Consider the following 21,644-nt stretch of genomic DNA (forward strand, 5'->3'; position numbering starts at 1 on the left):
CTTCAGTAGAGAGATGGACTTCTTGTGTTCTTCTGACACGTGTATTTTGTTCAGAGTTGAAGCTCAAAAAAGGGACACTCCTCCTTCGAGCCGGAATCGAACCAGCGACCTAAGGATGACCACGGGCTTAACCTCTACAGTCCTCCGCTCTACCAGCTGAGCTATCGAAGGGGGAACAAGAAGATACCTTCACACAGTTTACTTGAAAAGTGCGGGAAACGCCAATCCTGTACCCTTTTGTTTCTTCCATTACACCTCTGTGCATCCATACAGATCATTCCTACCCCTCGTTCGTTCTTCTTCGTCGTCCCCCTCCTTTCAACCTTTCCTCACGTCTTCCCTCTCGGTCTCCCTTTCATCTATTCTTTCTTCGCTCGAACAGATATTTAAGCAGACGGAAGAGTTACTTGCACAGACGGAGGAGTTGTCCTCTGCAGCTCACGGGTGGACCCAATAGAACGACGGATTCTTCCAAGCATCTTCAAGAAGGGAAGAAACCGCGCTCTCGGAAACCATCTTGGTCCTCGTTGCTATCAAAAAACAGACACACGTATATGTCGATGGTTGGGACAAAAATTGGGATCCCCCAAAATGCTTGCCTTCCCCGCTTCCTAAAGTGACCTCGTCGCACCAAAAGGCCCAGCCTTTACGTTGAAGCCCAGGCTCTCAGTTCCCCTAAGTTGACTTCTACGACGTGATAACGACACTCACTTCGCGGCCGTTTTGGATAACCCGGAGCAGAGCCAGTGTCGGGTCCTAGGCAAGGCAATGCGCCACAGGTTCGTTAGTCCTTTGTGCGAGTGCGACGAAGCGGCCGGTGTCTTTTGGCTATTTCCCCGCAGTAGAAAGAAGGGGCGGCAGGAGGACGTGTGGGTTTCAGGGAGTTTCCTCGGGAAAGCGTGGGTTGGAGAGGCGAGGGACTCTTGAGCTTTGGCCAAGGGTCCCTCCCTCGTTCTCTGTGTGTGTACGGCATCGCAGAAGAATCGCCGTGTCCAAAAACAGGAGCACCTTCCTTCGAGCCGGAGTCGAACCAGCGACCTAAGGATACCTAGGAATAGCCATCTCTACAGTCCTCCGCTCTACCAGCTGAGCTATCGAAGGGTGCGTGAAGGGAAGCGGGCGTACGTCTTCTTTTAAAGGAGTGGCGCTAATGGGTGCCAAATCTTTTCTGGCCTTCTTCTCAGCCAAGGAAATCAAGCCGTTTGGGGCTCTTGGCGTGGAAGCACGTTTCCCACCTGCCCCCAGGCACAATCTAAACGTTCGCCACCTTCGCCACCTTCGCCATTCCCGAGGTTTCTGTCTTCATTTCTCCCTACGGCCATCAATTCTTTTCCAGTTCCCTCAGCGCCATCTTCCAACTCCTGACTGCTTTCTTTCCCCGGCCTTCAACTTGCCTGCAAAACACTTGAACTCACCGCAAAACTGGGGCTCATTCACTCGCTTCCCAAACTGCTTCCCAACGCCTTTCTCTCTCCCCACGCCCGTGCCCAATTCACTCCCCACCTCGTTCCTTTTTCTTTCCGTAACATTCTTCCCATTTAACACAATTCTCTTGATCACACGCAAAGTCTCGGGAGGGCTATAGGTGGCCACAACCCATACATGACCGACGTCACGAGAACACAAAGATTTGCTGCAAGGCTGAGGGAGAGCGTAACCTCCTTGAGGGCAAAGCACGGTTTCATTTTTGCTTTTGTGACCCCAGAGCCTAACGCAAGGCCCGGCACGTACGTATTAACGCGTGATAGAGACTTTTCACAATGCTGGTTGAATGAACGAACCAAACAACTCTGGAGTGGACGGACGGACGGATGAACGAACACACCGCTCCGGAGCTGGACCATTCGCAAAACCAGAAATGCGATTCCGGGCTTGTGGATATTGCAGCCCCTTAACTTTTGGTGTCGTCCCGCCTGGCTCCTTTTGCACACACTCGGGTTTCTTGATCCTAAATTTCCAGTCAGAGAAAGCTAAGCACCTGTGAGAGCGAGCACAGGCCAGTGAAGAAGTCTTCGAAGGGATGGAAAAGTGGCGTATTTTTGGTGGTGATTATGGATAGGCGTAGGAATAAAGGTAGCCCTAGGGAAGGGCAGGGATCGGGAGAGCGATAGCGAAAGGGCGTGGGATAAGATAGGAAATGAGTGGACCTGGGGTTTCATTACTTCGGGGAATCTCAGGGCGAGGAAGTTCCCCGTCTTCCTCAATGCAGGTCGGTAGCTTCTCGATCAACCAAACAGCGTCTATTAAGCTTCTCCCCCCACCCCCCTCCCGCTTTGCTCTGCTTTGTGTCGAGTGAGCCTGCGGATACAAAAAAGAGGCCTTGAGGTGGTTACAGTCTAATAGGGGAGCGAACATGCAAACGAACATCTACAAACCAAGATGAAAGCAGGGTAAATAGGAAATGAAGAACACAGAGAAGGAAGAGGTTGGAGAAGACTTCTGTGGAAGGTGGTATTTAGGATTGCTTCCACGGTGGGGGGGGGTAGAGTTGTGTGTGTTGGGGGAGGGGGGGAAGCTCCAGGTAGACTTTGAGTTCCTGTAGCAGGAAGTGGGAGTGAAAGCTCCACTTTTCAAGAACAAGTGAAAGTAAAAGTGTGCAGGGTAGCTGCTGCTAGAGGCCCCAGCGAGATTTGAACTCGCGACCCCTGGTTTACAAGACCAGTGCTCTAACCCCTGAGCTATGGAGCCCACGCTGTCCGTCCCTCGCGAGGCACACTTCCAGGAACACGAGGCTTGGAGATGTTCTTTTGTGCGTTATTAAGAATCTTTTCTCTGCTTTCCCACGCCTTGCTTGCCTTCGCTTCGGCACCTATACCACGCTGGTTCTATTCTCTTACTCGTACTTGTCAAAGGAAATCCACAGCCCGGTAAAACCGGGGGGGGGGGGGGGGGAATGAAGAGCAACATTTCATAGCTGAATTAAAAATCAATCAAAGAAATGACTACATGCATCAGACGCACTCGGAGAACCAGCCGCCCCTTTCCCAGGGCAACTTCCTCTGCAAGAGCTGACCTACGTTTCCGCTCTTCACCTCGCTTTGTCTCCTTCCCTAACTTTCTCCAAGTGGTTCCACTTCTTTAGTTGGACACAATGTCAGAAACCTCCAGCTCTGACTTTGAAAACTTCTCCAAAAGTAGAGGAAACAGAATGAATTTATAGAACTGAATTTATAGAAAGATAGCGAGTCCGAAGCGCAGGAGGGATCCCGTCTGATGGGGAAAAAAGGATTCTAAAGAGATACGATTTTGAGAGTGAAGACGAAAGAGCCTGGCTCTTGTCTCCCACCCAGGTAGTGGAGCCTTTCCCATACTTTCTGTGAAGGATGGCTCTCCCCCTACAGCCAACTAATGTTTCTGGCTGCCTTGGCCCTTCCTTTCCTCTATATGACTGTCCTGGGCTTTTACTGTATCACTACTGGCTATGCCTACACTCGAGATCCGAGTGGCTCAGTGCTCAGTCTTCTCATGACTGCCTCAGCCAACAACTGGTGTTATGGGAATGGCGATTTTCAACAAATTACACCGAAGGTGTTGCCTGGTTCCAGCAGGACTGATGTCTGGAATAATCCAGACAGACTCTTTGGACCTCTGTGTGATCTCTGTTTTCATGCCTGAAAATCCTTTGAACTTAACAATTTTCCCCTTTGAAGACATCTATACTGGATTAATTCAAGGTCCCCCAATAATACCTACAGAAGCACCTGAAACTTCCTTCACACCTGGAAGGCACAATTTGCTAACCGAGGCTCAGCCCATCAAAGGATACACAGAGAGGAGTCCTAAGCCGGTGTCTTTAGTCACTGTCGGTGTGCTGTCTGCAGAGATCATTGCTGCTAGAATGGGTGTTTGGGCTTTTGATTTGACTGTGATACAGATACCACAAGAAAAAGCTACAGAGTGGGAACGGGGCATTATAAATGGTGTGCAGAACTCCATGAATTGCCTTCTAGATTTTGTGCATTTCATCATTTTCATGGGGGGTGGGGGTGGGGGGGAGGGGAGGGCTGTCCAATTCTGAACTTCTGGTTTGCTTGTATGGATTTCGGTCTCCTTCGTGGTAATGGGCCACATGATGTGTTTCTGATTGTATGGTCAGAGCCAGAGGGAGATGTGACCTGGGATTCCACAAAGAATGTAAATTACCTTGAGTAAATGTTGACAAAGAAGTTCCACCTATCCCATGGAAAACTTGCATGGGACTCTGGACAACTCTGGCACCATGCCTGGCCTGGCCTCTTGTGAGTAGGCTTCCCCAGTGGACCTAATTAACCCTAATAAAACCTAAACTTATTCATAACTGAGCTGGCCTTGGCCCTTCTTTCTTCAGTGTCTTAGTATTGTCTTGGAGGTTATGCTACCCTCCAGTTCACATAATTAGGGCAGGAAAGATCTGCCCCCTAACACCGATTTGCCCAGAAAAGTGGGAAGTCAGGGTTCTTTGACGATCTGATTCAAAAACACTCTCTGTTGATGCAGGAAGTATTCTGTCTATTGGGTAACACAGTTAATTGTTGCCATTCCTGTTACTGAATTGTAGCACCAGTCCTTACTTTAGGGCACCCATGTTAAAATGAATTTCTGGGACAAGATGGACACCACTTTGAGTGACAAGATAATCAGTTGGAGACCTTGGAATGTACCCAGGTGCCATGAGCCAGGGCCAAAAGTCAGTTGGAGCCAATCATATAAATACCCATCATGCACAGCACAAGACAGCTCATTCTGGAGCAATCTTGGGTGGTGGGAGGTTTAAGAGAGGGAGCGTAGGCCCTATAGCTGCAATTCAACTTCCTTGCCTGAGAGACCTAGAAAGCTATTACCTTCAATAGAGCTAAGAGAGAGCAGTACCACTGTCATTCAAGAAGACTTAGATAATCAGCAATAGCATTCCCAAATCCTCCATCCTTTCCCTTGTTCCTAACCCTGTTAAGCCAGAATTAAATATAGTTGTTTGTTACCAAGTCAGAGATTGAAGTACCTTTCCTGAGTGGTGAATACATCTAAAGCCAATGGGAAGGGGAAATAGTCATGCAGTCAGATTCATAGTGTTATCCAATCAGTATATTAATAGCCCATATCAACATTCATACCAACCCCAGGCTGAGGAACTAGAGAAGTTGACAACACACATAACTTCTCAGTGGTTCCCTGCCTGGGCAACTGTTGAAAGGAGACAGCTGGCAGGCTTAGTCCAGCAGAGCCTGTCAAGTGGGGAGAGGAATAGCCCTTCCAACAGTAGCACTCACACAGAGGTCTATGCGTGAGTGTGTGTGCCTCTCTCTCTCCCCATCCTCTTTTTTAACACCCATAAATGGTTAAGATGGTTCTTTTGAGATTATGACAGTTATTCCGTAAGGTATACGCTTAAAAAAAACCATGCTAAAATATTTAAAACTGAATGAAGGAATCCTCTTTATCTGTAGGGATTAAGCAACTAGGATAAACACTCTAACTGAGGTTTGAGGTATAGGTAGTTTGGAAGAATCCTGTAACTTTGGCTGTCTTTGAGTGGGGGAAAGGGTGGTGATTGCTCTTGTCCCTTAGCAGTTGGATAGGCCAGATTTTCTAAGTGTCTGTTTCCGGGGTAGATACTGCTAGGAGCTGAGATGTGGGGGAGAGAGGAGGGAAAGTGTCCAGGGTCCTGTGCTGCAGGAGATTGAAATGTGCGCTTTTGCTCTTTCCAGAGTGAGAACGATGGTGAAAGGTGAAAGGTGGTGCTTGAAGGAAGTGTGGGAAAGCGAGTGAAAGTGGAAGGAAGAATAACCGACGGGGAGAAGAGAACAGTCTTAGGGAGACTTCAGAGTAATAACTCTTAAAAAAAAAATACCAATTTCTCAGCGTAAACAACTGTAGTGTGTGTGGTAGGTGGGTGTGTTCCAAAAAACATATAAAGGAAGAGTAACTACTACTTCCAGTGGCTCGTTGGTCTAGGGGTATGATTCTCGCTTAGGGTGCGAGAGGTCCCGGGTTCAAATCCCGGACGAGCCCAGTTTTCTTCAGATAAACTAGATTCATCTGAGTCCAGGCGAAAGAGAGGAAAGAGAAATAGAAGTCAATTTTGTTAATAAATCTGTGTATTACTACTCTCTCCTTCCAGTCTTCATTTTCTTAAAAATTTTATGTTGAATTGACTTCACCACCAAATAAGGGTAGATTCTTTGTAAAACTGCTGGAAATAGTTCCATTATGGTAACCCTTCCTGCCTTGCCAAGATGCCTAGCGAAAAAGTCTGGGCTCCCCTCGATGATATGGCAAAAGGTTGAAACTCTGAGTAGGACCCAATTTACGTACAGCGTGGCCACTTTCTCTACAGATCAACTGTTGAAAACAAGTGCAGAAAGACCAGAAGAACGTTGACATCTGAAAAATTTATAGATAAGGGAACACATCCTGTTGTTCAGTTAATTCGTCTTTGACCGTTCCTGATCCCATTTTGAGTAAGGTTTACTGTTTTCTTTTCCAGTTCATGTCACAGAGGAAACGGAAGCAAACACATTTAAGTGACCTACCCAGGATCACATAACTAGTAATTGCGAAGGACCAGATTTGATTTCAGGAACTTGAGTATGTATTTCTTGACTCCAAACCCGGCGCTTTGACCTGGCTGCCCAAAAAGACCGGGCTCGTCCGGGATTTGAACCCGGGACCTCTCGCACCCAAAGCGAGAATCATACCCCTAGACCAACGAGCCTACGCACTCTGGTTAGTAGATATTTGTGAATAAACAAACGAATTTCATTTGACCTTTAAAACTCATTTTTCTGTGTAAATGGTCATTCAGCACTCCATCACTTAGGACAATGGTATTAGGGAAAACGTCCAGGCAGTATTGTGATTTAAACTCACTCTGTGAGACCCGAGCTTAAGGAACTGCCTTCGACCTCTCCACGGAGGTACAAAACTTCTTATAGTCTTCTTCCTATTTTCTCTCGATTAGGGTCACTTGGGAAGGAGCGAGGAAGGAGAATAATAGATGCATCTTTCGTCATTGTTCTGAACTCTGTAGCTTAACCAGAAGAGCCCAACTCTTAAGGCAGTTTATGTGAGTCGGTACGAAAGAGCTGAACGAGAAGCGAAGTTAAGTGGGTTTGTAAAAGTCTGCGCCTCTGTTACCACTCTTCCTTTTATCCCTCATATACTGAAAAATTGAAAACGGAATTCCTGATATTGACTTCATTACCACTAGCACCGCTTGGAGTAAGTCTTCCCTGGAAGACATTCTGAGTTAGGGAAACTGAAAACAGGTTGGAGTGGGCATCGTTGCGTGTGGAAAGATGAAGAAGATCCTTCGGAAAATTCCCTTAACCAGCCTGGGCCTCAGTTCCATCATATATAAAGGGATGGGTGGGGCTGGATTATATGGCCTTTGAAGATGCCTGTCAGCTCTCCGTCTAGATTTATGATTCTGTGAACCTCTGCCAGTGTGAGCAAGTGTAGACAGGCGTCTTACGGGCTAGTCAGGCCAACTCAGGATCTCTTTCTTCCTGCAGTCCCTGAGCGCCAGGTTTATCCAATATTTTATACACTGGAAAATCTCTCATTGGTTTAAAATGACCTTGAAATAATCCCCATAATCAAGTCGCAGAGAATGATTGGGGGTTAGCAGGACCGATGGGGGAAGGGAAAGGGAGAAGGATGAAAAGAAGCGTCAGACTGATTTACTAAGTGAAGAAACAATAGGGCCGCCTTTATCTGAGTTGAGTTGACTGGACTTGTCCGGTTTCTATATAAACGAGGGTGTAAAGAAGGGTCACGTGAGTTGTTTAATAATATTTTCAGTAAGCAAGGATGAAGTAGACGTGGTTGGGAAGAAGCCTGTAAGCTTGACTGTTCTTGTTGGCTGATGACGTGTGCAGATGGTGGTTAATTTTGTCCCTTCCGAACAGTTGGAGGGGCCAGATTTGCTAACAAATTCATGTCTCCGAGGCAGGCATTGTTTGATGGGTAGAGGTTAGAGAGAAGAAACCTGGAGCTCCGTGGGTCGCTGAGTCTGTGGTTCAAGATGCAGGAGTGTGTGTTTGTGTCCTTTCTGAAGTGGGGGCAACGGTGAAAGTTGGATAGTGTGCGAAGAAGGAGGTGTGGGAAAGTGACTGTGAGGAGGGAAGAATTATTGAAAGGGACAAAAGGGCAATTTTAGAGAGCTCTTGTTTTTGTGTGGTGATTCTTCGAAATGAAGAGAGGTTCTCAAGAAACTCTAGATTAATTGTTTTCTAAAACTCTAAAAAAGGAAACTTTCTAAAAGAGGAAAAAATCTTTTTAACAAAAAACTCTGACAGGGGTCTAATTACTCAAATATACAAGGAGTTAAATCAATTGTATAAAAAAATCAAGCCATTCCCCAATTGATAAATGGGCAAGGGACATGAATAGGCAATTTTCAGATAAAGAAATCAAAACTATCAATAAGCACATGAGAAAGTGTTCTAAATCTCTAATAATTAGAGAAATGCAAATCAAAACAACTCTGAGGTATCACCTCACACCTAGCAGACTGGCTAAAATGATAGCAGGGGAGAGTAATGAATGTTGGAGGGGATGTGGCAAAATTGAGACATTAATGCATTGCTGGTGGAATTGTGAACTGATCCAACCATTCTGGATGGCAATTTGGAACTATGCCCAAAGGGCTATAAAAGATTGCCTGCCCTTTGATCCAGCCATACCATTGTTGGGTTTGTACCACAAAGAGATCATAGATAAACAGACTTGTACAAAAATATTTATAGCCATGCTTTTTGTGGTGGCAAAAAACTGGAAAATGAGGGTATGCCCTTCAATTGGGGAATGGCTGAACAAATTGTGGTATATGTTGGTGATGGAATACTATTGTGCTCAAAGGAATAATAAGCTGGAGGAATTCCATGTGAAGTGGAAAGACCTCCAGGAATTGATACAGAGTGAAAGGAGCAGAGCCAGAAGAACAATGTACATAGAGACTGATACACTGGGGTAAAATAGAATATAATGGACTTCTGTACTAGCCGCAATGCAATGACCCAGGACAATTCTGAGGGATTTATGGAAAGGAACACTATCCACATTCAGAGGAAGAACTACAGAAGTGGAAACCCAGAAGAAAAACAACCACTTGAACACATGGGTTGAGGTGGACATGATTAGGGATGTAGACTTGAAACGACCACACCAATGCAACTATCAACAATTTGGAAATAGGTCTTGATCAATGATACATGTTAAAACCAGTGGAAATGTGCTGTCAGCTAAGGACAGGGGAGGTGAAGGGGAAAGTAAGAACATGAATCATGTAATCATGGATAACTTTTCTAAAAAATAAAAGTTATTAAATAAAAAATAAAAAAATAAAACTCTTTCAGGGAATAGAAAGCTTTTAATTTCCTAGCTCTGTGGCCTATGGGCAAGATTTTTTTCCCCCTCTTTGAGTATGAGAAGTCCAGGGTTCAAAATCTGGGCAAGAATAGGTCTGTTGAAAGACTCAGGTAACTGGATAAATATCATGTTCATTTTGACCTTTAGTTACTGAGAGGTACTCTTCATGTAGGCTTTTCAGCTTGGGAATACCTATCTGAGTTTTTTAGAAAGAGCTCATCTGGAAGCGAAGCAGAAGCGGTTTTGGAAAGGTCTCTTACTTCGAGTCACCACTCTACTCTTTCTTTGTTCCTCAGATCCTGAAAATTGGAGCACTGAATTCTAGGGACTAGGTCCTCTTCTAACTAAACATAGATTTCTTTGGTAAGCAGGAAAAGTCTTTCCACTATGCTAGCTCTTCCTGTCTTCCTGTCCACCAGTGTTTTGGTTTTGGATCTACTCAAGCAGGAAAGAGACTGAAATTTTGAGTTGAGTCTGCTTCAGCTAACCACAGTGACCAAATCTGCTCAATGTGTAGCTAGATTCCCTCCTCAACAAGTCACCTGAGAAAAATAGATGTGCTGAGAAATAGCAAATTCATGTGCTACACACACACACACACACACACACACACACACACACACACAAATGAATAAAGGAAAGAATGAATAAACAAATATTTAAATGAACTTATATACATATACATACACACTGAGATAATACCTTTAGAACCTCACATTTTCCATCCTCAGTCTTTTCTACCTTTCTTGACTTTCTGTTCTGTCACCTTCCCTTCTAAACACTGTATTCTATGTAATTTGTTCTCTTTGTTTCCATCTTGGTTGGTATCCCTTCTATGAATGATTATGACACATCTTGAGGGTAGCATAACCTCTTGAATTATGGCAGTTCTTTACTCATCATATGCTACTGTGAATAGAATAGCATAAAGATTGAAATATCTGACATGAGTTCTCATTAAGTTTCAATTCAAAAATTTTTAGTATTATTAAGCAAGTACTTTCTACATCCCATCCATTCACAGAAATGACATCAGAATTCCTCACAAGGGTAATCTTCCTCCAAGAGTCCTTGATTCTATTCTCTATCTTTTTTCCCAGTGCTCTTGATTCACTCCCATCTCCAAGTCTTCCTCCCCACCCCACCCCCACCCACCTCAGCAGAGGTGATTAAATCTGAGGGCAGAGTAGAGCATGTCTGCTATGTCTCCATTTTTTCCCATTTCTTCAATCATACATCAATACACATACCAACACATTAATACCTTGAAAAAAATCTATGGGAGATGGATCCATTTCATTCCTAACCTTTAATTCTGGAATGTCTTGCAGTCTACCTTAACTATTTAACTGAGTGTTCTCTCAAAAGGTCAGTCACAGTTGACCTCCTACTTGATAAGACCAGTAATCTCTTTTTTAGTGTTTGTCCTCTTTGATCACTCTGAAGCTCTTGGAACTTTCCCCTACACCTGTTTACCAAATAATCCTTTCTTATTATTTTTTATTTATATGGCTTAAGATAGCTGAACTGTGAAAGAAGTGGACTGTAAAGGCTGAGTCTGTGGGGAGCTTTGGTTACAGGGTCAGTTCAGGCTAGAAGGAAGTTCAGAAATATTGTAAAGATTTGAGAATGTAAAGATTTGAGTTCAGGCTAGAAGGAAGTTCAGAAATATTGTAAAGACTTAGAATGCTAGTCATCTCAGGTGAGATACAGCATCTCCTTCGACTGGAAGGAAGAAATAAAAATGAAATAGAGACATGACCTGACCTGTCTAACCAAATGAAGCTAGAAAGCACTGAGGAACGAAGCAGATGCAATAAGGTCTCAATGAAGCAGAACCTGGGCAGTCTTCCATAAGTGAGAGGAAAATTGGGGTTATTCCTTACTGGTTACCTTTCCCAGGCTCAATATCCTTGAACCCATCTTCTTGTGGTATGATGTTTATTCTCCTAACCATCCTGAGAGTCTTCCTCTGGACCTACTCCATCTCTTCAATGATCTTTCCTAAAAATTAGTGGCCAGAAGTTAACATAATAATACACATCGTGAGCAAAGGTGGTTAATTCTAGGGCAGAGTACAGCAAGACTGCCAGGTCTCCTCTTCTTCAATTATACATCTATATACCTGTGATCTCAGATGTGTGTGTTCTCTAATAAATGCTGAAATTTCTAATTTATTTTTAAATGAGTTTTTATTGATATTTTCTGTTTCTTACAATCACTGTAGTTATCCCTTATATACTTCCTCCTTCCAAGGAGTGAATCCATATGATAAATAGAATTTTTTTTTTTTGAGAAAAAAATGTCAGCTCAACTGATCAATGTATTGAAAAAGTATAAAAACATGTTGAATGAATACTACCTGTGGACCTTTCACCTCTAAGAAGGAATAAGTTAGGGATGTCTTCTCATCTCTTTTCATTTGAATCCAGTTTGAGCTTTATAATTTTATAACATTTACTTTTAATTTTTTTGTGTATATTGTTCTTTCCATTTACACTTATGTAGTTACTGTGTATATTGTTGCCTTGCCTTTGTTTACTTCACTCTGCATTGCTTTATATGGATCTCTTTATGGCTTCTCTGGATTCATCATACTCCTCATTCTTATAGCACAGTAATATTCCATTACATTTCTATACCATAGTTTGTTGTCATTCCTCAGTTGATGGGCATCTCCTTTGTTCCAATTCTTAGCTATCACAATAAGTGCTGTCATAAGTATTTTGAAGCATATGGGGATCCCTCCTCCCTAGTGATGATTTCTTTGGGGTATATGCCCTGTAATGGTTTCTTTGGTTTAAAAAGTATGGATATTTTAGTTTCCTTATTTGCATAATTCCAAATTGCTTTCCAAAATGATTGTATCATTTTACAGCTCCACCAAAAATGTATTAGGGCACTTATCATTCTATAACTTTACCAATATTAATTGTTGCCATTTTTGTTTTTTTATTTTTGCCAATTTGCAGGGTGTGAGGTAAAACTTTTGGGTTGTTTTGATTTGCATTTCTCTAATTATGGCTACTATTGTCCCCATTTTATTGACAAGGAAATTGAGCTTCAGAACAGTTAAATGACTCACCCAGATTCATACAAAATAGTAAGAATCAGAGGCATCAAAGGGTACTCCAAGTCATATATTTATAACACCGTTGTGTGCATGCGTGGAAGGCATAGTGGTGAGTGATTGGATCTGAGGGCCATTGTAGCCCTGGGGAGTGATAGTTAGCCTTCTAGGGAGATTAGCGGCTAGGGTGGGAGGGTGAGATAAGAAGGAAGGAAGATAGGAAAGATTTGTGCCAGCATGCCTGAAGTGGAAGAATCATGGCACCATGACTGGGGACTATGATCTTTGTTTATAGTGACAAGGAGAAAGATTTTTATAGAAGGTAAAATTTTAAGCATTACAACATTCTTGGGGGATATTACTTTCCCACAGGATGATATTTATGAAAATTACTTCACATATGAAATTACCTGGGTTGCTATTACAGATGTAAGCAAGTTGAGAAATAGTGATTGCTAATCTGTTCTTGGGGAAAGGCAGGCTTGGTACTTTGAGTCATGATATTACAAGGAATTCTTTGCTCTTCAGAGTGAGGGGGGACTCGAGGTTTAATGATGACCTTTGGCAGAGAGCAGCAGTGCTTTTGTGTGAGAGATTGGGACCTTGCCAGAAATCTTAGGCAAGCATGGCTACTTTCCTCAGTAGGCCTCACATGGCACTAGCCTAGCACTCTTTACACTACTCATCTAAGTTTCCAGTTTGATGAGCAAGTTAACAGATTGGGGAATCTACTCCTTAATCTCCCTTCTAAAAAGTCCTGGCATTCCTCCAAACATTAGTTGTTGTTAGTTACTGTGTTTGGAGGAAGTGAAGAGAAGCTTCTTTCTCTCTGTCTCTCAACAGCTTAAACACTCTCTCATCTTTGGTGATGTTGTAAATACAAGTGTCTGTGACAAACACAGAGACTTTTCAGTAGGAGAAGCTCTTGGTAAAACAGGTAACAATTAACTGGTGAGAACTCCTATTCTATTCTTAGACTTTATTACCTGGGTCTTAGCTTCTGGTGCTGATTTTCTGCCTCATAAATGGTCTTTCCTATCACTGAGAAAATTGTTTTGTGTCTTCCCTCTGTCTGCTTGCTAGCCTTTCTAACCACTGAGTCATTTCTAAATAATATTCATGAGACCACATGAAGATTTGAACTCATGACCCCTAGTTTACATAACCAGCACACTCAACCCTGAGCTATGGAACTACATGCTTCCACAGAATCATGAGAACACCCCACCATTCTCCTGTGAGGATGAGGAAAACCAAAACCATAAAAACTCTAGAGTGGGAAAAGAAATGAGGAATGAGGTTCATTCATTCAAAAAATATATCCTGAAAGTTAGTTTGCTTCTCTGACTCAAATTTTTTCTCTAGCTCACACTCCCAGTTTTTCTTCCCTTGTCCTTGGCTTCTTGTAATCAAGTACTATCCTCTCTAGGAAGCCTCTGCATTTTACTATATTTGCCTTGTATCCTAGGAAGAGATATAACAGTTTTGGTTTGGCACCCGTGTGAAGTCAAAGATGAACACCACAGTGGAGAATTCAGGATTAGCAGGACTTGAGCAAAAAGGCTTTGAAGATGAAGAACAAAACTGACTTTCTCTCAGACCAACAGTGATAAACAGAACTTAAATAACAAGTGCACTCTTTTGAAATTATACAAATGCTTAAGAGGTGAGATGTTTTCAATGTAAAATATAGATATTGACATTTGCCATTCAAATTGCAAAATGTTACTTCCTTAACCTTTCTCCACCATTTTGTGCTAATGCTTAATCTTTTCTACTTTTAAATCTGTAACATTATAAAGTTGTGAAAGCCATCTTATTTTTTAAAAAATAATTTATTTATTTTCAGTAGATAGATTTTATTTTATTTTTTTAATTTTCCATGGTTACATGATTCTTGTTGTCTCCCTTCCCCCTCCTGGAGTTGATAAGCAATTCCAATAGGTTATACATGTATTATCATTCAATATCTATTTCCATATTATTCATCTTCATAATAGAGTAATCTTTTAAAACCAAAAGCCCAAATCCTTTACCCATATAAAGTGATAAATAATATTTTTCTCCTAGATTTCTACTTCCATGGTTCTTTCTCTAGATGTGGAGAGCTTTCTTTCTTATAAGTCCCTCAGAGGTGTCCTAGATCATTGCATTGCTTTTAGTAGCAAAGTCAATTACATTTGATCATCCCACACTCTTTCAGTTACTGTGTACAATGTTCTTCTGGTTCTGCTCATTTCACTCCACATCAGTTCATGTAGGTCTTTCCAGTTCTTATAGAAATCAAGCAGTTCATCATTCCTTATATAGTATTCCATGACCATCATATACCACAATTTGTTCAGCCAGTTCCCAATTGAGGGACATCTCCTCATTTTCCAATTTTTTTGTCACCACAAAACAGCACAGCTATATATATCTTTGTCCAAACAGAACCTTTCTCATTTGTTTTATCTCTTCGGAATACAAACCCAATAGTTGTATTGCTGGATCAAAGGACATGCATTCTTTTTTTCATCATCATTTATTTATTTAAAAGTATTTTTCCATGGTTCCATGATTCATGTTTTCTCCCTCCCTTCTTCCCTCCCCCCTCCTAGAGCTGACAAGCAATTCCTCTGGGTTATACATGTATTATCCCTCAGAACTTATTTCCACATAATTCAATATTTGGTATTAGAGTAATTTAAAAAAACCAAACCCCAAATCTATACCCATATAAACAAGTGATAAAGTCAATTACATTCAGTCGTCCCACAATGTTTCAGTTACTATGAATAATGTTCTCATTTCACTCCACATCAGTTTATGGAGGTCTTCCCAGTTTTTTATAGAAATCAAGCAGTTTGTCATACTTTATAGCACAATAGTATTCCATCACCATCATATACCACAATTTGTTTAGCTATTCCCCAGTCGAGGGACACCCCCTCATTTCTCAATTTTCTGCCATCACAAAGAGCATGACTATAAATATTTTTGTGCAAACATTTAAAAAAAAATCTCTTTGGAGTATAAACCTAGTAGTGGTATTGCTAGATCAAAGGGCATGCCTTCTTTTAAAGCCCTTTGAGCATAATTCTAAATTGTCTTCCAGAATGGTTGGATCAATTGTGATAGCCATTTTGAAATGGAGTAGTGTCTGGGCAATGGCTTTGCTTTCCCCTTGTTTTAAACAAATACACCTTCTTGGCTTATGTTGTCTTTACTCTCTCTGGTATGATTTTGCGGGGCACAGTTTTGTATGTTCCAACAAGAAATGCCCTATGTAAGTGATACTGAAAGATCAGGCTAAACAGATGAGAAAGTCATCTCTAGTGTACTTTCTATTATCTAAGCCCTCTGGGACAAGTATTAGCAGAACTAGTGAGCTTTTGTTTTAATTAAGCGAAATTTTGTTAGCCTCTAGGTCTTTGCCAGTTAACCTCTCTGGAGCTCTATATCAGACTCTGTACAGGGCCATGTTAACCTCTAGTTCATGCTCTATATCACTTTCTGAATTGGAAGGCCCTGCATCAGCCTCAGGATTAGAAGGCTCTCTACTAGCCTCTGGGTAAGAAGGATCCTCCTGACTTAGTTTTCTATTTTGTTCTTTACCCTGTAAGCAGAAAAATTTTCTACCTTGTTAGAGTGCAAGCTTGATCATGATATCCATTTTTTTCAACCCTTACTTTCTTTCTTAACAACTCTAAGACAGAAGCACAAGGGCTCAACAAACAGGGTTAAGTGACTTGCTGAGGGTCACATATCTAGGAAGTGTTTGAGGCCAGATTTGAACTCCAACTCCAGGCCAGGCACTTTATCCACTGTGCCATCTAGCTGCCCTGGATATGATATTCCTTGAATGTGGAATTCTATTGTACAAATAGACTGTAGCAAACTCCTCTGACTTTGGCAAGAGAATAAAAAATGCTTATGATGAATCATTACTACTATCATAAAACATCTCTGAATTCATGTGATGCAGAGGTAGATAATTCTGTTGCCCAATTCTATTACCAGTTGGAAGAATTCCTTATACTATTCTGTTCCTCATGTTTTTGACAAGCTTTTTTATGACATTTTCTCCCAGTTACAATGTTCCTTGGCTTCTTAACCTCCTTCTCACCACCAGATGATTCTTCAGACTCAACGAACCAATTATTCTTGTCTTGTGACAAGAGAATTTCTTACCTTGGACAAGATGAGGGACAAAAGGGAGAACAAAACTGGCTTCATATTGGAGTAACTTTGATAATTAGAACCAATATGAAAAATACATTCTTGGGAAATAAAAATTATGATTATGAAGCAAAAATTTTTAGAATGTAAAATATAGGTATCAGATTGAGAATGTAAACATAGAAATAACAAAATATATAACATCCTCAACTATTTTCCACTATTGCTTAATCCATTTACCCTTTAAACCCTATAAGAATACAAAACAGTATAGCATAGAAATGCAGCAGTATACAGAGCACTTTAATTCTATCTTCCTTATCTTTTTAATAAATGCAATCTCTTGGTTCATATTATTTTTAATAGGCATAATTTTAAAAAAACACTTAAAATGTTTTCAAACTGTAGGCAAGACCACCGCAGTACTATGCAGTGTAATGTTAGCCAAAGACAAGCAATGATTTTATTTTGAGATGTCTATTATTGGAGCATTTGGGAGTCATTTTGTAGATCCAGTCTGTAGTTGGGTTTAGGGGCTCCTTTACAATGGAGCCAAAAATTGAAACTGTATTTGAACCTGAGGTAAATCATATATGCAGAAGTGATAGTAATAAATCTGGCAGAGAAATAGTTAGTAGAAGCAAGGAATCCTTGGCTAAATAGTAGTTCAGTACATCCTCAAGGGAAAGAGTGATATGTAGGTATCGATCTTCCTAGCAGCCAGTTCAAGCCCACCAACTCTATAAGATGCTAATGAAGATATTTCTCTGCCTGGGGCAAGGAGGGAAGTAAAATCAGTTCTATGTGAATTACTTGGGGGGTGGGGGGAGTAAAATAATTAAATTATTTGACTTATCCAAAAAATTTTATAACTTTGTTCTTTAAGAGTGTTTAATATCCAAAGTGTCTTCCTATGCTGTAATGATTCTGTTGTTGTAGTGCATACAATTTTCTCCTCCTCCTCTTTCTTCTTCTTCCTCTTCTTCCTCTTCCTCTTTCTCCTCTTCTTCTTCCTCTTCCTCTTCCTCCTCCTCCTCCTCCTCCTCCTCCTTCTTCTTCTTCTGATTTAAATAGAACTGACTATATTTGAATAAATGTAAAGTTTACAACAAATAGCAACAAACCTGGCAAGAAAAGAATTAGAAACAATTATAATTATACAAGTTCTGCAGCTAAGTTATGATGAGTCTTTAGTACCAGAAGTGTTCAACTTGATTCAGAGTTTTCTAGTGCTTTTTGAAGTAGTAAAAAAAAAAAAAAAAAAAAAAAAAAGACTAAATTGTAATTGGGAAATATTTAACAAAAGAAATAAAAATATAATGATAACATAGATAATAACAATATGTGATTTTCTAAGTTAACCTCTAGTCCACAGGGGGTACTTATGTGTGGTTTAGTGGCCCCTTATTTCTGATTTTGACATCACTGGTTTAAACATTGTGAGTTTTAAGTGACTTTCCAAGAGTCATTTATTTGTCAAAGGAAGGTGCAGGAAGCCATCAAAGCCGTGACGTTTAGCACAGCTAGTCACCAGCTCTGACAATCCAGCACAACAAGTTGTCAGGAGGATGGAAATTCCACACTCAGTTTACCCTATGTGATTCTTTTTACAGTGAAATTCACTTGCATTGAAACTATTGCAATCAGCATCCTTATTCAGCCCCAGGGAGACACAGAAAAATAATACAGGTTCATGGCAAGAACAACCACAGTCACAGACTACCCACTATCCCAAAATAAACCCCTATACAAACCCCCAGAGTATAGAAACTTTACCTAGAATCAGTCCAGCAAAAAACCAGCAGTTAGTGAGTTAATGCAAATTTCTAAATTCCCCAGCAAGAAAGTACCTGGCCTGGGTTTGCTCCCAAACTCTCACAGACCAAGGAAACAGTGAAACACAAGGAAAACAGGGGAATGACAAATTAGCACAGAATCACCCTTCCAGAACTGCATTCTTATTAACTATAGCAGGAAGAACAGCAAACATACTTTAAAAAAAATAGAGAAAAATGAAAGAACATAATGGAAACAAAATTTGGACCAGACTGATATTATTGTATCTTATTTGATGTAATCAACTACCATAACTATCTCCTTGGTTGAAGATAGGTATGAATAGTATAATGTAACAATATTCATGATTTAATTAGTTAAAATATAATTAACTATTATGCTTAGCTAGGAAATTATATTCTTGTACCTTACCGATGGCTGAAAATAATAAGTTTCAACTAAGCCAATCTGTAATGAATAATTCTTGACAAGCTTGCTTCTTTGTTTAACCACAGTAAGATAATTAGTAAATGCCAATCATATGATGTTTCAAAAGTTAATATGTGATCTTAAATGTATGGGAAAATCATAACCTGTATGAGATCATAGAGAAAAAAGGGTATAAAAATAAAAACCAGCAGATGGCAAGAGAGAACAGCCTCTGCAATTCCACTTGCATTCTGGCTCATTTTAATTTCATTTTCACCACACCATCCCACCTCCAGAGACCCTCCCAAGCGAAGAGCAAGCTCTTCAAAGGAAGGATATGAACATAGCTCTTCCTGAGTCTGATGCTGGTTCAGCATCTACTACATTAAGTTACATGCAAATTAAAGCATCCCTATCTTTCTAGCTCACACTCATTGGATTGGCAATGGCTATTGTTGGAAGGACTGTGGGAGAATCAGCACATTAATAATGCACTATTGGTTGAAGTGTGAAATGACCCAACCATTCTGTAAAGCAATTTGGAACTATATCCCCAAAGCCATTAAATTGTGCACAATTTTTTGCCAAACCATAATGCTACGAGGTTATTCCCACTCACTCCAAAGAGATAAAAGAGAGGGAAAGGACTCGTATATACAAAAAGTATTTATAGCAGTACTTTTTCAAAGAAGTAAAACAAAGTGCAACCCATCACCTGGGATTTGGTTGAACAAATTATGGAATATCAATGTAAAGGAGTATTTTTTTAGACTGTTAGAGACAATGAAAGTGATGGATTCATTGTAGCCTGTGAAGACTTGTGTGAGCTGATGAAGAGGAAAGGAGTCAGAATTAGGAGAACAATTTATATAATGACTATTGCAATACAAAAAGAAAATAACTAAGAGAATTTCTAGAATGAAACAGGCCCAAAGACTAATTGAAGTATTTGAAGAATGGCAAAGAATCATCTTATTTACTCTGCCAGTCTCCTGGTAGAGAAATAATTGACTAGTAATGCAGAAGCCATATATTTTCATACAAAGCCAATGTGTTGATCTATTTTGATTACTATATTAACTTGTAATAAAAGAAGTCTTTGACTGGGAGGACCATTGAGAGTTGAGGGGTAGTGATAATGATATTTAAAAAAAAGAACAAGGATCTTAATGGATCTCTTTAAAAATGAGGAGAAAAGAAAATAGAAGGAAGACAGAAACATGGCAATATTGGAATTATTGTGTTAAATTTGAAATATTTTATTAAAAATTGTACATGCCAGTAACTTACAATTTTTATTCAGCTATCTTTTTCTACTTTTGTTTGTATAGAAAATCTCATTTTTATTTTTATCTTTACATCTGTGAAGTTCATAAAAATGAAAATGATACTGTCAAGTAGGTGGCACAGTAGATAATGTTAGACTTGGAAACAGGAGGACTTTCAAATGCGACCTCTGACACTTGCTAGTTGGGTAACTTGGAGAAGTCACAACTTCTGTTTCCTTAATTTCCTCAATCGTAAGATGGAGATAATAATAGTACCTACTTTCTCGGGTTATTGTGAGATGGAAATGACATAGTATTTTTAAAGTACTTAGCAGAATGCCTATTTCCTAGTAAGTGCTACACAAATACTAATTATTATTAAAAGAGAAAAGAATGCAATGGTACAGAGGATAGGAGGGTAAGAAAAGAGGAAGAAGCACTTATAGGTTGGTCCAATTGAAGGGTAAATTCTCAAGATATCTTAGAGAAGGGAAGATACCGTTCTCATGGAAATAAACTTAGTTTCACTTTACTACCCTCCAAAAAAACTCATCAGAGAAAAAATTAACTATCCCTCAGCACGCTTATTTTTCCTTCTTTCTAAAATAGGCTTTGTCATCCAAAAATGTCTGGCTTTCACGTTGACTCCCCAGTCTTGTGGATCCTCTAAGTGGTCTTCCACGAAACTCATCTCAATATCCTATGACTGGTCTGAGCAAGCTAGTTTCCAGTTCAAAGTAATGCAATCGACTAAACTTTGTCAGCAATCTGGGGAAGTTGTATGAAGCAGTAGTGACTGTTCGACATTTTCTTCTTGAGAAGGTCGTGGAAGACAGGACTGTGTACTTCCTTTAGTTTATACCTCCCATCAGAGGTATAGCTCCAAGACTGGTGATAAATGAACATGCATTTCTTTGAACAACATTGATTCAGTACTTACCTGTAACAAAATATAGGTACTTCCTTCGAGCCGGAGTCGAACCAGCGACCTAAGGATAGCCAGATATTATGTTTCCTACAGTCCTCCGCTCTACCAACTGAGCTATCGAAGGGGAACCGAGAGAATTTTGTGTGTGTCCTACTTTAACGGTGTAGTATGGTTCTGTGCCAACTTCTTGTCTTTCTGTTCTGATCCAGGGAAGTGGTCGCCGCCGGAACGCTTATCACTCTCGCTAATCCGAGGTGTCCGGCTTCTCCTTAGAGAAGCACAAGCTCTTTTCAAATTCCAAACTCTTTCTAACCACATTCCACTGTCTTCAACTTTCCTAAAAAACACGTGGACACATTGCAAAACTTGGGCTCATATACTTTCCTTTCTAAATTGCTTCCCAACATCTTTCTTTCTCCCCATCTCCATACCCGATTCACTCCTCACTTTATTCAATTTCTCCATTATTTTCTTTTCCTTTCAAACCATCTCCTAGGTCACACCTAGGCCCTCTGGCCAGAACCGATAGATAACTTAAATCGCAAGAGCGGGACTATATGCAGAAGGAGATAAGGTGAGATTCCAGTGGCTTTTAACCTCCTTGAAAGCAAGCACACACACACACACACACACACACACACACACACACACACACACACACACA

General features: G+C 40.7%; 5 non-coding genes across 5 annotated transcripts; 1 reads left to right on the forward strand and 4 right to left on the reverse strand.

Annotated features, from left to right (window-relative positions):
• Positions 1-1,010: 1,010 nt before the first annotated feature.
• On the reverse strand, positions 1,011-1,101 carry TRNAY-GUA. Its single transcript is given in 2 exon segments — positions 1,011-1,046; positions 1,065-1,101. It is a non-coding gene; the product is annotated as a tRNA-Tyr (tRNA).
• A 1,514-nt stretch (positions 1,102-2,615) lies between these two features.
• Positions 2,616-2,688, reverse strand: TRNAT-UGU. The gene has a single exon. It is a non-coding gene; the product is annotated as a tRNA-Thr (tRNA).
• Positions 2,689-5,916: 3,228 nt separating this feature from the next.
• TRNAP-AGG lies at positions 5,917-5,988 on the forward strand. Its single transcript has one exon. It is a non-coding gene; the product is annotated as a tRNA-Pro (tRNA).
• A 631-nt stretch (positions 5,989-6,619) lies between these two features.
• Positions 6,620-6,691, reverse strand: TRNAP-UGG. Its single transcript has one exon. It is a non-coding gene; the product is annotated as a tRNA-Pro (tRNA).
• A 14,322-nt stretch (positions 6,692-21,013) lies between these two features.
• On the reverse strand, positions 21,014-21,104 carry TRNAY-GUA. Its single transcript is given in 2 exon segments — positions 21,014-21,049; positions 21,068-21,104. It is a non-coding gene; the product is annotated as a tRNA-Tyr (tRNA).
• Between the last annotated feature and the right edge of the window lie 540 nt (positions 21,105-21,644).

Source organism: Gracilinanus agilis, chromosome 2 (assembly GCF_016433145.1).
Source record: "Gracilinanus agilis isolate LMUSP501 chromosome 2, AgileGrace, whole genome shotgun sequence".
Classification (NCBI taxonomy): domain Eukaryota; kingdom Metazoa; phylum Chordata; class Mammalia; order Didelphimorphia; family Didelphidae; genus Gracilinanus; species Gracilinanus agilis.